Source organism: Equus caballus, chromosome 4, assembly GCF_041296265.1.
Source record: "Equus caballus isolate H_3958 breed thoroughbred chromosome 4, TB-T2T, whole genome shotgun sequence".
NCBI classification, from domain to species: Eukaryota; Metazoa; Chordata; class Mammalia; order Perissodactyla; family Equidae; genus Equus; species Equus caballus.
The window spans coordinates 33,280,948-33,292,710 of NC_091687.1; the positions used below are offsets into that span (position 1 = coordinate 33,280,948).

At 33.8% G+C, this 11,763-nt stretch overlaps 1 long non-coding RNA gene across 1 annotated transcript in view; it reads right to left on the reverse strand.

Moving 5' to 3' along the window:
- Window positions 1-11,425, reverse strand: part of LOC138923730 (uncharacterized) — a 138,248-nt gene extending 126,823 nt beyond the window's left edge. The window contains exon 1 of the long non-coding RNA XR_011437792.1: window positions 11,186-11,425. This is a non-coding gene — a long non-coding RNA (uncharacterized lncRNA). The remainder of the gene's footprint in view (window positions 1-11,185) is intronic.
- Between the last annotated feature and the right edge of the window lie 338 nt (window positions 11,426-11,763).

The window sequence follows — 11,763 nt, forward strand, 5'->3', positions numbered from 1 at the left end:
ATGTAAAGAATGAAAACTGCATCTAAGTGTTTAATTTATTCTATCAATGGAGTGTATTTTGTGATTAATTAATTTTGGTCTAGCCAACAGAAGTCAGATGATTACGGCCTAACAGAAGTATTACCTCTAGAAGTATTATTAAATTAATCTGGAATACACAATGAAAACAGATGCATTAAGTTCTAACAATAATTTTCCAAGTGAATGAAATAAGATTTTTACTGCCTCTCCAGCCAACATGTCTGAGTTGCATATAGAAATAAGGAAGAGACACAAAGGCATAATGTAGGGCATGTGTCCGCTGAGTCTGAATTCTCCTTAAGCAGCTTATAGCAAGTTCCTACCAACACATAGCACATGGACCAGATTGTGTCACACACGCACTTCATCTTCAAGGGAGGCCTGGACGCATAGATTTTTGTTGTTGTTGTTGTCACTATTGTTTGTTTCCTTTTTTGTTTATTAGTTTTTTAACTGAGTGCTGTGCAACTCCCAACAAAATGAAAGTTCTGTTTTTAAGCAAGACAGACAGAATTGATATTGAGTAGGCAAAAAGCAGTCCTTGCTATAGTGGGGAAAATAATAATTAGCAAAATGTGATTAAGGAAAAATTCAGTTCTATGAAATGGGATAACAAGAAGAGAAGAGGCAAGAGGTATAACCCTGGGAGATGACAAGTTTCAAATCTAGTTAGGACCAAAGTACTACAGAAGCATCAGAGAAGTTCATTAGTTGAATCATATAGTTCATCAAATGCATTGGATTCAATAGTTGAAATTCTTAAAGTCCTTAAAAAATGGCCAAAGTAATACATGTCAGATCATTGGAAAATCCAGGAAGGCCCAAAATGGAAACAAAACATTTATTCATAACCTCACTACAAGAAGACAACAAAAGTTAAGATTTTGTGTTTACCCTTACTTATTTTTCATGTTTACACACATGTGCATGCACACACAGTTTGTAATCTTCACATATCTAATCTTCTTCTCACAAAAAATGTAAAACTTCTTCTACAATATCAACTTTTTTGTACATTGCTTTAAGGCTACAGAATAAGCAACGTGCAAGAAGACATTTCCCCTTTATAGGAGAATGGAATTTCTTATTAAAAAGCTTTATTGTAAAGAAGAAGATGATGATAATAAGCCAAATAACTTAGTGACATTATAGTAGAAGGATTACAATGGGGATTTTCATGTAAAAATTCATAGCTTCTGTATGAATTTCATTTTTTCCAACATTATTCATGAACACTGGACTTACAAAACAGACACAGACACACACAACCACATAGTAAGGGAAAACAAAACAAGTTATCCAGATTCAACTTTTCTTATTCCATCCCAGGTTATGTTTTCTCATACTGTGTACCCTATTTAAGTCAATAGAAGCACAGTGTTTCCAGGAACTAGGGTTCCAGTCATATCTTGTGGAGAGGACTTTATCAGATTGGTATGTGCTCCAGCTGCTAGATTCCAACAAACCCCACTGCAACTATGTTCCAGGCATGAATCTTAGATTATTTTCTGCGCTGTTTTCTAATCTATAAAATGAGAATAATGGTCATTACCTCATTCAATGCTTTGTGGGATTGTATGAGATAATAGGTAAAGAATTTAAAACATTGCCCATTATTACTCAGTTTCTTTTGGTCATAAATAAGCAGTAATAAGTCCTATCACGTCCACCTCTGCAACATCAGTTTCATCTATGTCTCGTACTTTGTTCTGACTACAACTAGTCAAGTTCACAACTTTATTATCTTGTATTCCAACAGCCTCACAATTTCCAATTTCCTCTTTTTCAGAAAAATTAGATTAATTTTCTTAAAGCAAACCTCTGATAAACTTACTCTGCTGCTCAAAAGTCAGTGGATCTAACAAAATATGTACAAGATCTAAATGAGAAAAACTACAAAACTATGATGAACAAAATTTTAAAAATAACTGAATAAATGGAGATATATTCCACGTTCATGAAAAGGAAGATTCACTATTGTCAAGCTGTCAGTTCTTCCCAACTTGATCTTTAGATTCAATGCAATTCCAATCAAAATCACAGGAAGTTATATTATGAATATCAACGAACTGATTCTAAAGCTTACATGGAAAGGCGAAGCAAAAGACTCAGAATAGTCAACACAATACTGAAGGAGAAGAACAAAATTGAGGACTGACACTACCCAACTTCAAGCAATAGTAATCAAGACAGCATGGCATTGGTAAAAGAAGAGGCAAATAAATCAATGGGACAGAATAGAGAGGCCGGAAATATACCCCCATATGTATAATCAACTGATCTTTGACAAAGGAGCAAAGACAATCCAATGGAGCAGAGAGAAGTCTCTTTGGCAAATGGTGCTGGAACAACCAGACAAAAACATGTAAAAAATGAGTCTAAATATAGGCCTTACACCCTTCACAAAAACTAACTCAAAATAAATCATCACAGTCCTATATGTAAAACACAAAACTATAAAACTCCCAGGAGATAAAAGGAGAAAAATTAGATGACTTAGGTATGGTGATGACTTTTTATATACAACACCAAAGGCACAATTCATGAAAGAAATAAATGATAAGCTGGGCTTCATTAACATTAAAAATTTCTGTTCTGCAAAAGATAATGTCAAGAGAGTTAGAAGACAGGCCACAGACTGGGAGAAAATATTTGCAAGAGACACATCTGATAAAGGACCGTTATCCAAAATGTAGAAAGAAATTTTAAAACTCAACAATAACAAAACAAACAACCCAATTAAAAAATATTCCAAAGACCTTAACAGACACCTCACCAAAGAAGATATACAGGTGGCAAATAAGCATACGAAAAGATGCTCCACGTGATATGTCATCAGGGAAATGCAAATTAAAACAGCAGCGAGATACCACTATACACCCATTAGAATGGCCAAAATCTGGAACGCTGACAAGACCAAATGTTAGTGAGGAGCAGAGCAACAGGGACAGTCATTGGAAGACAGTTTGGTGGTTTCTTACAAAATTAACCATATTTGTACCCTATGATCCTGCAGTGGCACTCCTTAGTATTCATCCAGGAGTTGAAAACTTGCATCCACAGAAAAACCTGCACATGGATGTTTATAGCAGCTTTATTCATAACTGCCAAAACTTGGAAGCAACCAAGATGTCCTTCAGTAGGTGAACGGATACATAAACTGTGGTACATACAGACAATGACATACTATTCAGCACTAAAAAGAAATGAGCTACCAAGCCAGGACAAGATATGGAGGAAACTTAAATGCCTATTTCATATTGCAAGTGGAAGAAGACAATCTGAACAGGCTACATGCTGTATGGTTTCAACTATATGACATTTTGGAAAAGGTAAAGCAATGGAGACAGTGAAAAGATCAGTGATTGCTAGCAGTTGAGGGGGGCAGAGAAGACTATGTGGAGCACAGAGGATTTTTATGGTAGTGAAACTACCTGTATGATACCATAATGACAGATACAAGTCATCATACATTTGTCCAAATCCATAGAATGTACAACACCAAGAGAGAAGCCTAATGTAAACTATGGACTTTGGGTGATTATGATATATCAACATGGGTTCATCCTTGATAAAAAAAAAATATGTACCATTCTGGTGAGTGATTTGATAAGAGAGGAGACTAAGCATGCATAGGGGCAAGAGGTATGTGGGAAATATCTGTACCTTCCCCTCAATTTTGTTGTGAATCATAAATTGTTCTAAAAAATAGTCTTAGTTAAAAGAAAAAAGCTGGTTAGAATTACCCACCAACAATCAATGAAAGGCCACCTCACGTTTAAAATCTTCTACAATCTGTCTCAAACTTACTATCCAACATTATATCTTTTTACTTCACTTTTTCATTCCTATACAGCCAAATTGTAATACTTTCTCTGAATTTTCCTATCTTTACTCATGTAACTTTTCCTATTGGATATAATTTCTTCACATTTTCACATATTTGAATCTTACTTATTCTTCAAAGTTCAACTCAAATTACATTTCTTCCATAAAGGTATTTCTTATTCTCCAGTCATAAGCAATCTCTTCTGGCCTTAAAATCTTCTAGTATTTTATTTGTAGCTCTTATATAAGTCATTGCTTTTTACATTCTTCTGCAAGTTATGTCATCCATTTATGACTTCTACCTGTTTTGAGAATGAAAGGTGCTTTTAGGGTGAGATTACGTATGTTTTTGTTTGTTTCTATTGCATTCATAGCTTATATATACATGGTGGTTACTCAATAAAACGTGATTTGTCCAATGAATTAGAAACTACATATCCAAGTGCATTTTAAAATCACAAGAATTCTAAAGAGAGATAATGATGAAGGTGTGGTAAATATTACTTCAGAGTTTAACACTCCATCCTATGATTTTATGGATGCCTCCGATAATTTTTAAGAAATGAGTAAGCTCATGGAATTTTACAACTAATTAAGGATTTTAGGAATCACCTATTTCAAATTCCTCTTATAATAGATGAAGCTACTGAGTTTCAGAAATGTTAAGGCACTCGCCAACAAAACATTTTATTGGCAAGGAGAAGCTGGCACCAGGAGTCTTGCCTTGTGACATCCAGTCCAGTGAACTTTCCACTAGTTGACAGTCTTATTTTCTGTGAGGCCCAACTCAGAGTTGGGTGTTTAATGAAATGGCTTCTCTTTGTTTTGTTTTTTTAACTTTGAGGTATATTTTAATTATATTTTCAAGAATATAATTGAATTATTTTTTAGTGCATTTGTTGAATCATGCATACATCACCATAATTGAGCTTTCATTCATATAAATGGAATCACATAATATCTGCTCTCTTATGACTATTTCACTTAGCATAATGTTTTTGAGTTTCATTCATGTTGTAGCATTTATAAGCAGTTTGTTCCTTTTTCTTCCTGACTAGTATTCCATTGTATGGATATACAACATTTTGTCTATTTCTTCATCACTTGATGGACACATTTAGATTATTTCCAATTTTGGCTACTATGAATAATGCTTCTATGAACATTTATGTGCTAGTCTTTTGTGTGGACATATAAATTCTTTCCTCTTGGGTAGATATTTAGGATTGGAATATACTGGGTTGTAGAGTAAATTCATGTTTAACTTTTAAGAAACTGCCAAACTGCTTTCCAAGGTGGCTGTGCAATTTTACCGTCCCATTTACCATCAGCAAAATACTATTTTGCTCCTATTCCTATGATCCTCAACTACATTTATTATCATCTGTCTTTTTAATTTTAAGCATGTAATGGGTAGGAAATGATATCTCATTGTGATTTTAATTTTAATTTTTCTAATGACTAATGATGTTGAATATATTTTTATATGGTTATTGGACATTCATATATCTTCTTTGGTGACTGTTCAAATCTGTTGACTAGTTTTTCATTGGGGTTTTTAATCTTATTATTGAGTGGTTTATTCCTTGTTTATTCTAGATGCAAGTAGTTTATCATATCTGTGTTTTTCAAATATTTTCTTCCAGTTTATTGCTTGTTACTGTATTTTCATGATGCTTTCTTTCGAAGTACAAACATTTTGAATTTTGATGAGGTCCAATTTATTTGTTTATTTTTATGTACCATAGTTTTGATGTCTAATACTTTTAAGAAATCTTTGCCTAATCCAAGTTCTCAAAGATTTTCTCCTATGTTTTCTTCTAAAGCAATTATTAAGTTTTGTTTGTGGCATAAGGTAAAGTTCAAAGTTAATTTTTTCACCTGTGGATCTCCAATTGTTGAAAAGACTGTCCTTTTCTCTTTTCTCATTGAATTGTTTTGGCACCTTATTGAAAAGTTAGGGTTTTCTTGACTGTAAATGTTAGGATTTATTTCTGGAGACTCTCAATTCTATTCTATTGATCTACATATGTATCATTATGTAAAAGGATATCTATACTTATATTCTTTATATACATACTATTTACTATATATACTATAGTGTAGTAAATACTGTACATATAAAGTATATAATGGTATGAAAAATGGTATATATATTATATATGCTACTTATGTATACTATATATATATTGTATATATAATATTTATACTATTTTATATAAGATTAGAAGTGGGAAGGGAAAGTCCTCCGGGTTTGTTCTTCATCATAATTGGCTTAGAGATCTTAGGTCTTTGGATTTTCTAAATTTTAGGATCAGCTTATCAAGTTCTGCAAAAATAAAAGATTATTGTAAACCTTGGTAGGGATTAAATTAAATCTATTAATTAATAGGGAGAATAACCATCTTAACAATATTAAATCTTCCAATTCATGAACAGAGGACATGTTTCTACTTATTCAGGTCTTCTTTAATTTCTTTCAATGATGTTTTATAATTTCCAGTGCACTAGTTTTGTAATTCTTTTGTTAAACTTATTCCCAAGTATTTTATGCTTTTCGATGGCATCGTGAACGGAATTACATTCATTATGTTAACTTTTGATTGTTCATCACCAGTATATTGAAATGCAATTGAGTTTTGTATATATTAATCTTGTATCCGGTGAACTTTCTGAACTTATTTGTTCTAATAGATTGGGTGGGGGAATACCGAATACCTTAGAATTTTTATATACAAAATCGTGTCATCATGAATAAAGAAATATTACTTCTTTCTTTCCAATCTAGATGCTTGTATTTCTTTTTCTTGCTTGGTTTCACTTTTCTAGAACCTCGAGAACGATGTTGACTAGAAGTGGTATCAGTGGGCATCCTTCCCTTTTCACTGATCTTAGAGGGAAAGCATCCAATATTTCATAAGTAAACATGGTGTTAAGGTAGATTTTTTTATATGTGACCTTTATCAGGTTGTATTCATTGAGAGTTTTTATCACAAATGAGTGTTGTTCTTTGTCAAATACTTGATATGATTACATGACTTTTATGCTTTATTCTATTAATATGATCTATTATATTGATTGACTTTTGGATGTTAAACCAACCTTACATTCCTAGGGTAAATTTCACATGGTCATAGTGTACAAATTTTTATATATTATTGGATTTGGTTTGCTAATATTTTGTTGTACAAAGTTGTTTCTTAAAAATTATTCAAATATTCTTTGAATGTTGATGTGTATGTTGTTAATCTAAATTTTAGACTAGATTTGTTACTTAAACTATTTCTTGATAATGAAGAGATACCTTATGCTCCAATTATAATGTGGTATGGTGACTATAAGGGGAGACAAACTTCCGACATCTATTTAAATACCTCTGGGGAATCTTACACTATACTCGCTATTAGTCCAAGATTACTGCCATCAGAGAGCTGGTGAGACAAAGAGTGTGAGTTTTCTGTCTGACTCAACTAAATCTCAAACACCACCCCCCTGCTTGTGAACTCTCTGTAACTCTTGCAGGTATACTATACCTCATCTTTGATCAGACAGTATCTTTCATTTTTTGTCATCTTCCATCTTATTCATTCCACCCACTACCTTCTGGCTACATTATGGCTCCTTTGCTTGCTAGTGTCAATATCTCTAAATCTATCCTTAAGAAAAGCTTATTCTTTCCCTTGCTTTCAATTCTCCTAGACTCACTGGTTCATCTTTCGTAACTTTTAAAATTTTGACTTACTGGAGAAAGTCTATATAATGTTGACTGAATCACTGAAAAATAACATTTCTCACTTGTCTACTTTTCTTCCCTCTTGAATTGAAGCTGGCTTTGTGACTTGCTTTGTCCCATAGGATGTGGCAGTATTAACATCGCTCAAATTTCAGATCCTGGGTCTTAAGAGGTGTGACAGATTCCATTCTTGCTCCTTTGGAACCCTGAGTCTACCATGCTATAAAAAGCACAGACTACTGAAAGATAAGAGGCCATGTGGATGTGGTAACCCAGCTAACAGCCAACACCAAATGCTAGTTGCATTGAGGCCATGTTAAACCCTCCAACCTAGTCAAACTTTCTGATAACTACAGCTGCATAAGTGATCCTAGGCGGCATCAGCAGAAGAAATCCCCAGACTTCCAATCCACAGCATTATGAAAAATGACAAGACTATAGTTGTTTTAAGTCACTAAAAGTTGTGGTAGTTTGTTATATGATAGTGATAACTGATACAATAACAATCAAAGTTCCTCATCTACCACCCTTCTTTGACGCATCATAGCCATTTTTATTGGTATCTTCACATATTTCTTAAAACCAGCACATACTTCTTTTTCTGTGAAACTCCTCTTTGACTTTATTGATACAATTTTAAGAATTCTTTCTTCTATTAATCAATAGGTCCTATTAAGTTTTTAAACCTTTAACTTCCTCTACATACACATTTGTCCTGGCAATGTAGAGACATACATATGCTTTTCTGACCCACCCAATTAAGTTAATAGTCCCTTCTCTGCTATTTCGCTACTTCGTATATGCTTCTAGAGTGTATTGTTCACTCTCTACTGCAACTTTAGGAGTTGGCTTGTCTATTTCTCTTTTTTGGTCATGTACTTCTTATGGTCAGAGATTAGTGTCTCTTCAACCTAGGTATCTAAGAAACCACACTCTGGCACAAATCCAGGACTCAGTAAAGTTTAATGAATTAATAAATGTATTATTGATGTATTGATGGAGTCAGTGATGAATGAAGTGAAGGAATGGCTGAGTTACTTATTTAAAAAGATCTCCTTATTTGGTTAGTTCATTTCTATTTCTACTCATAACATCTCTAGAGATACATATCAAGAGATGTGCCTTTTTTTTTTTTTTTTTGAGGAAGATTATCCCTGAGCAAATATCTGCTGCCAATCCTCCTCTTTTTGCTAAGGAAGACCTGCCCTGAGTGAACATCCGTGCAGTGCCCATCTTCCTCCACTTTGTATGTGGGACTCCTGCTTCAGCATGACTTGACAAGCGGTGCCATGTCTGCACCGGGATCGGAACCGGCGAACCCCAGGCATCTGAAGCGGAACATGCGACCTTAACCGCTGCTCCCCCTGGTTGGCCCTAAGATGTGCCATTTTTTATTGTTTCCATGTGTGTTTCTTTTTCTTTCCTAAATGTATTTTAATTGCTTTGCTTATGGGAACAGAAATAATACTGTGGTATATTTTCTGGAGACAAGCGATTTCTGCTATAACTCCCTGCTTCCATGTATTTGATTGTTTTATTCTTAATTTTCTACCTAATACTCATAGAACTATGTAAAACTTTTACTCCTCATAGTTAAGTACCGTTGGTTTCAAAAACTTCCTGATACCTGGCATTACTGGAAACATCACAGCTTGTTATAAAAGAAGACTGGAAATCTCAGGAGCAAGCACTAATAACATTATTGTTGGCTGACACACCTAAATTTAAATTTTGATTGCAGCAAGGTCCCCATCCTCATCCATCAATATTAGTGAAGTTTTAACTTTTATGTAAGAAATTTTATAGTTGCCAAATATTTACATGTCTTGTTTCTGTTATTCAGTTAACTCAGCTGTTGAAGACATGACAGTTATTTCTGGTCCAAGGGTGCCTTAGTCTGGCCAGGAAAATATGTTTCTTTTGGAAAGGGATTCATCACTTGTAGTAGAAAAACAATTCAGAGCATGTCCTCATGGCTTATGGGTCAATAGAATCAGCGTCACACAGGAAGGGTGGCAAACTTTATTCTTGTTTAGATATTTTTAAGTTTCTAGACTAAGATGCACATATATATTTTTCAAACTAAGCTCTCTATACTACTTAGTTTCCAACTAAGTATATAGGGAGGACTATATATATAATATATTTGCATATACTTAGATCTTTCTGGGGATTGGGTTGCTTGTGAATGTTTGGTGTACAAAATTAATGAAGTCTTTCAAGAATTTCCATCTTTTAACTTAATCACTTAATAGTATATATTCCTCCATATTATGAAAGCATACTTGTAAGATTAGTTCTATAGGTAACAACCCTGTTTAATGTACTTGTGGCTGCTATTTTATTGCTCTGGTAGAGACAAACAGAAATTAGAACCATTACTGCATTTATTACATGCAGTCTCTTGAGATTTACATATATTCTCCAAAAATCTAATAAGAAACCAAAAATACTTTATTCTTTGTATAATTGCCAGAAAATTTCTTGTTGAGTAATTTTGAGAAATCCTCCATGCTACTGTTTGATAAACAGATAAAAAGTAGAGTTGCCAAAGTTTACAATTTACTTTAATGAATAGACACTGGGATCTTACTGATTTTAATATCTTTTAAAAGTTATGATCTAACGTAAGTTTTGATGTAAAAGTAAATGGTACATAATCATCTGACTCCTGTGTAAAAGTGTGAATGTGTTTGTGTTGAAGAACGGGCATTTGTTGTTAAGAAAAGTAGGTGATAGCCTAAAGGAACTTTTACTGAAAGAGTAAGAAACTACTTCAGAGTTCTCCCAAGGCAACTACTTCACCCAGTCACATTTTGTCGTCTTTCTATAAGCACTGACTGTCCCTTTGGGTAAGAAACACTTGGCTAGATTCACAAAAGCTCTAATGAGTTAGAAAGAAGTCAGAAAACATTTGCAACTTGTAAAAGTCTTCTCTTGACTCAAAGCAGCTTTATCTTTGTAGTCATTATGCAAACTGGATCAACATTCAACTCACTACACCATGATTTATTTAGACACAGCCCCTATAATGGAATTCAGTATTCAAGCAAAAATAAAGAGTACTCACAAAGGAATCTGTCTGAACAATAATATTTAAATAAATAAACAAACAAATAACCACAGTGTTTAACCAGCAAAGGATATACTAGATTAAACAAAGGACATGTCTTCAGGGATCCTTCTTCTTAAACAAAAAGAAAATTCTGACTTGTAAAGATATAAAAGTTTCCATTAATTTAATGCTCAGATAATTATTTGAAGTTGCCCAGTGTAATAAAAATTATTAAATTACAAAATTTCTTACATTTCACAGGGCAATTAGCTTTGTGGGAAACTCTGCACTAGACTAACATGTCTTCTAAGAATTAATAAGAAATGTATATACTCTTTCCTACAGTGAACTCTACTATAAACCAGATCACTAGGGAATTGGTAGTCACTACTTCCGATTCTTAGCTTACTGAGCCAGGCTGCTTTCTCTCAACAGATATTCAATCCCCTGAAATCCTTCTCTGCATAGGTCAAGCCCACTAAGTCCAAATAACAAACAAAAGAATGCCAGGGGAAGAATTTTATAGATTTCAAGGAATACAAACTTACACTATTATCCATTGCTAGAATCATTGTAGAATGCAAGGCTGTGTTGAGAGCTCCTGCCAGTTTCACTTCATGTGTCTCTGTAGCTTAGGGGGCTTCCAAAATTATTGTAGTTAAGATGTCTCCGTTGGTGCAAGGAGGAAAAGAGTTAGCAGATTTGCTTGAATTTATAACTCCTGTTCTAATGCTCCGTTCTCTCCCTGGACGTCAAGCACACATTTTTCTTATTAAAGATGTTTTGGGAGGGTAGGTCATCGTATTCCTGTCAAGATCACCCCTTTTCATGAGTCAGAATCATCCAGCTAATCTTTGGTGATTTCCTCCAAGCACACAGTTTAACTAGGAAAGATCTTTACATTAATTTTTAACCCCAAGTTTTCTTCTCCCAACAGAAAATATTTGAGAAACGTTAAAAAGGAATATGTTCTGGTGATGTGGAATCAATTAGAAATTAAAGACAGGAGGTTTCTTCTGATGGGTGTTTTCTTCAACCCAAAAGTAGCATTCAAAATATTCATAGTCCACTGCCAACTTTAATATTAAATGCTAAAACCATGAAATTTTCAGTGAACTTAACCTGA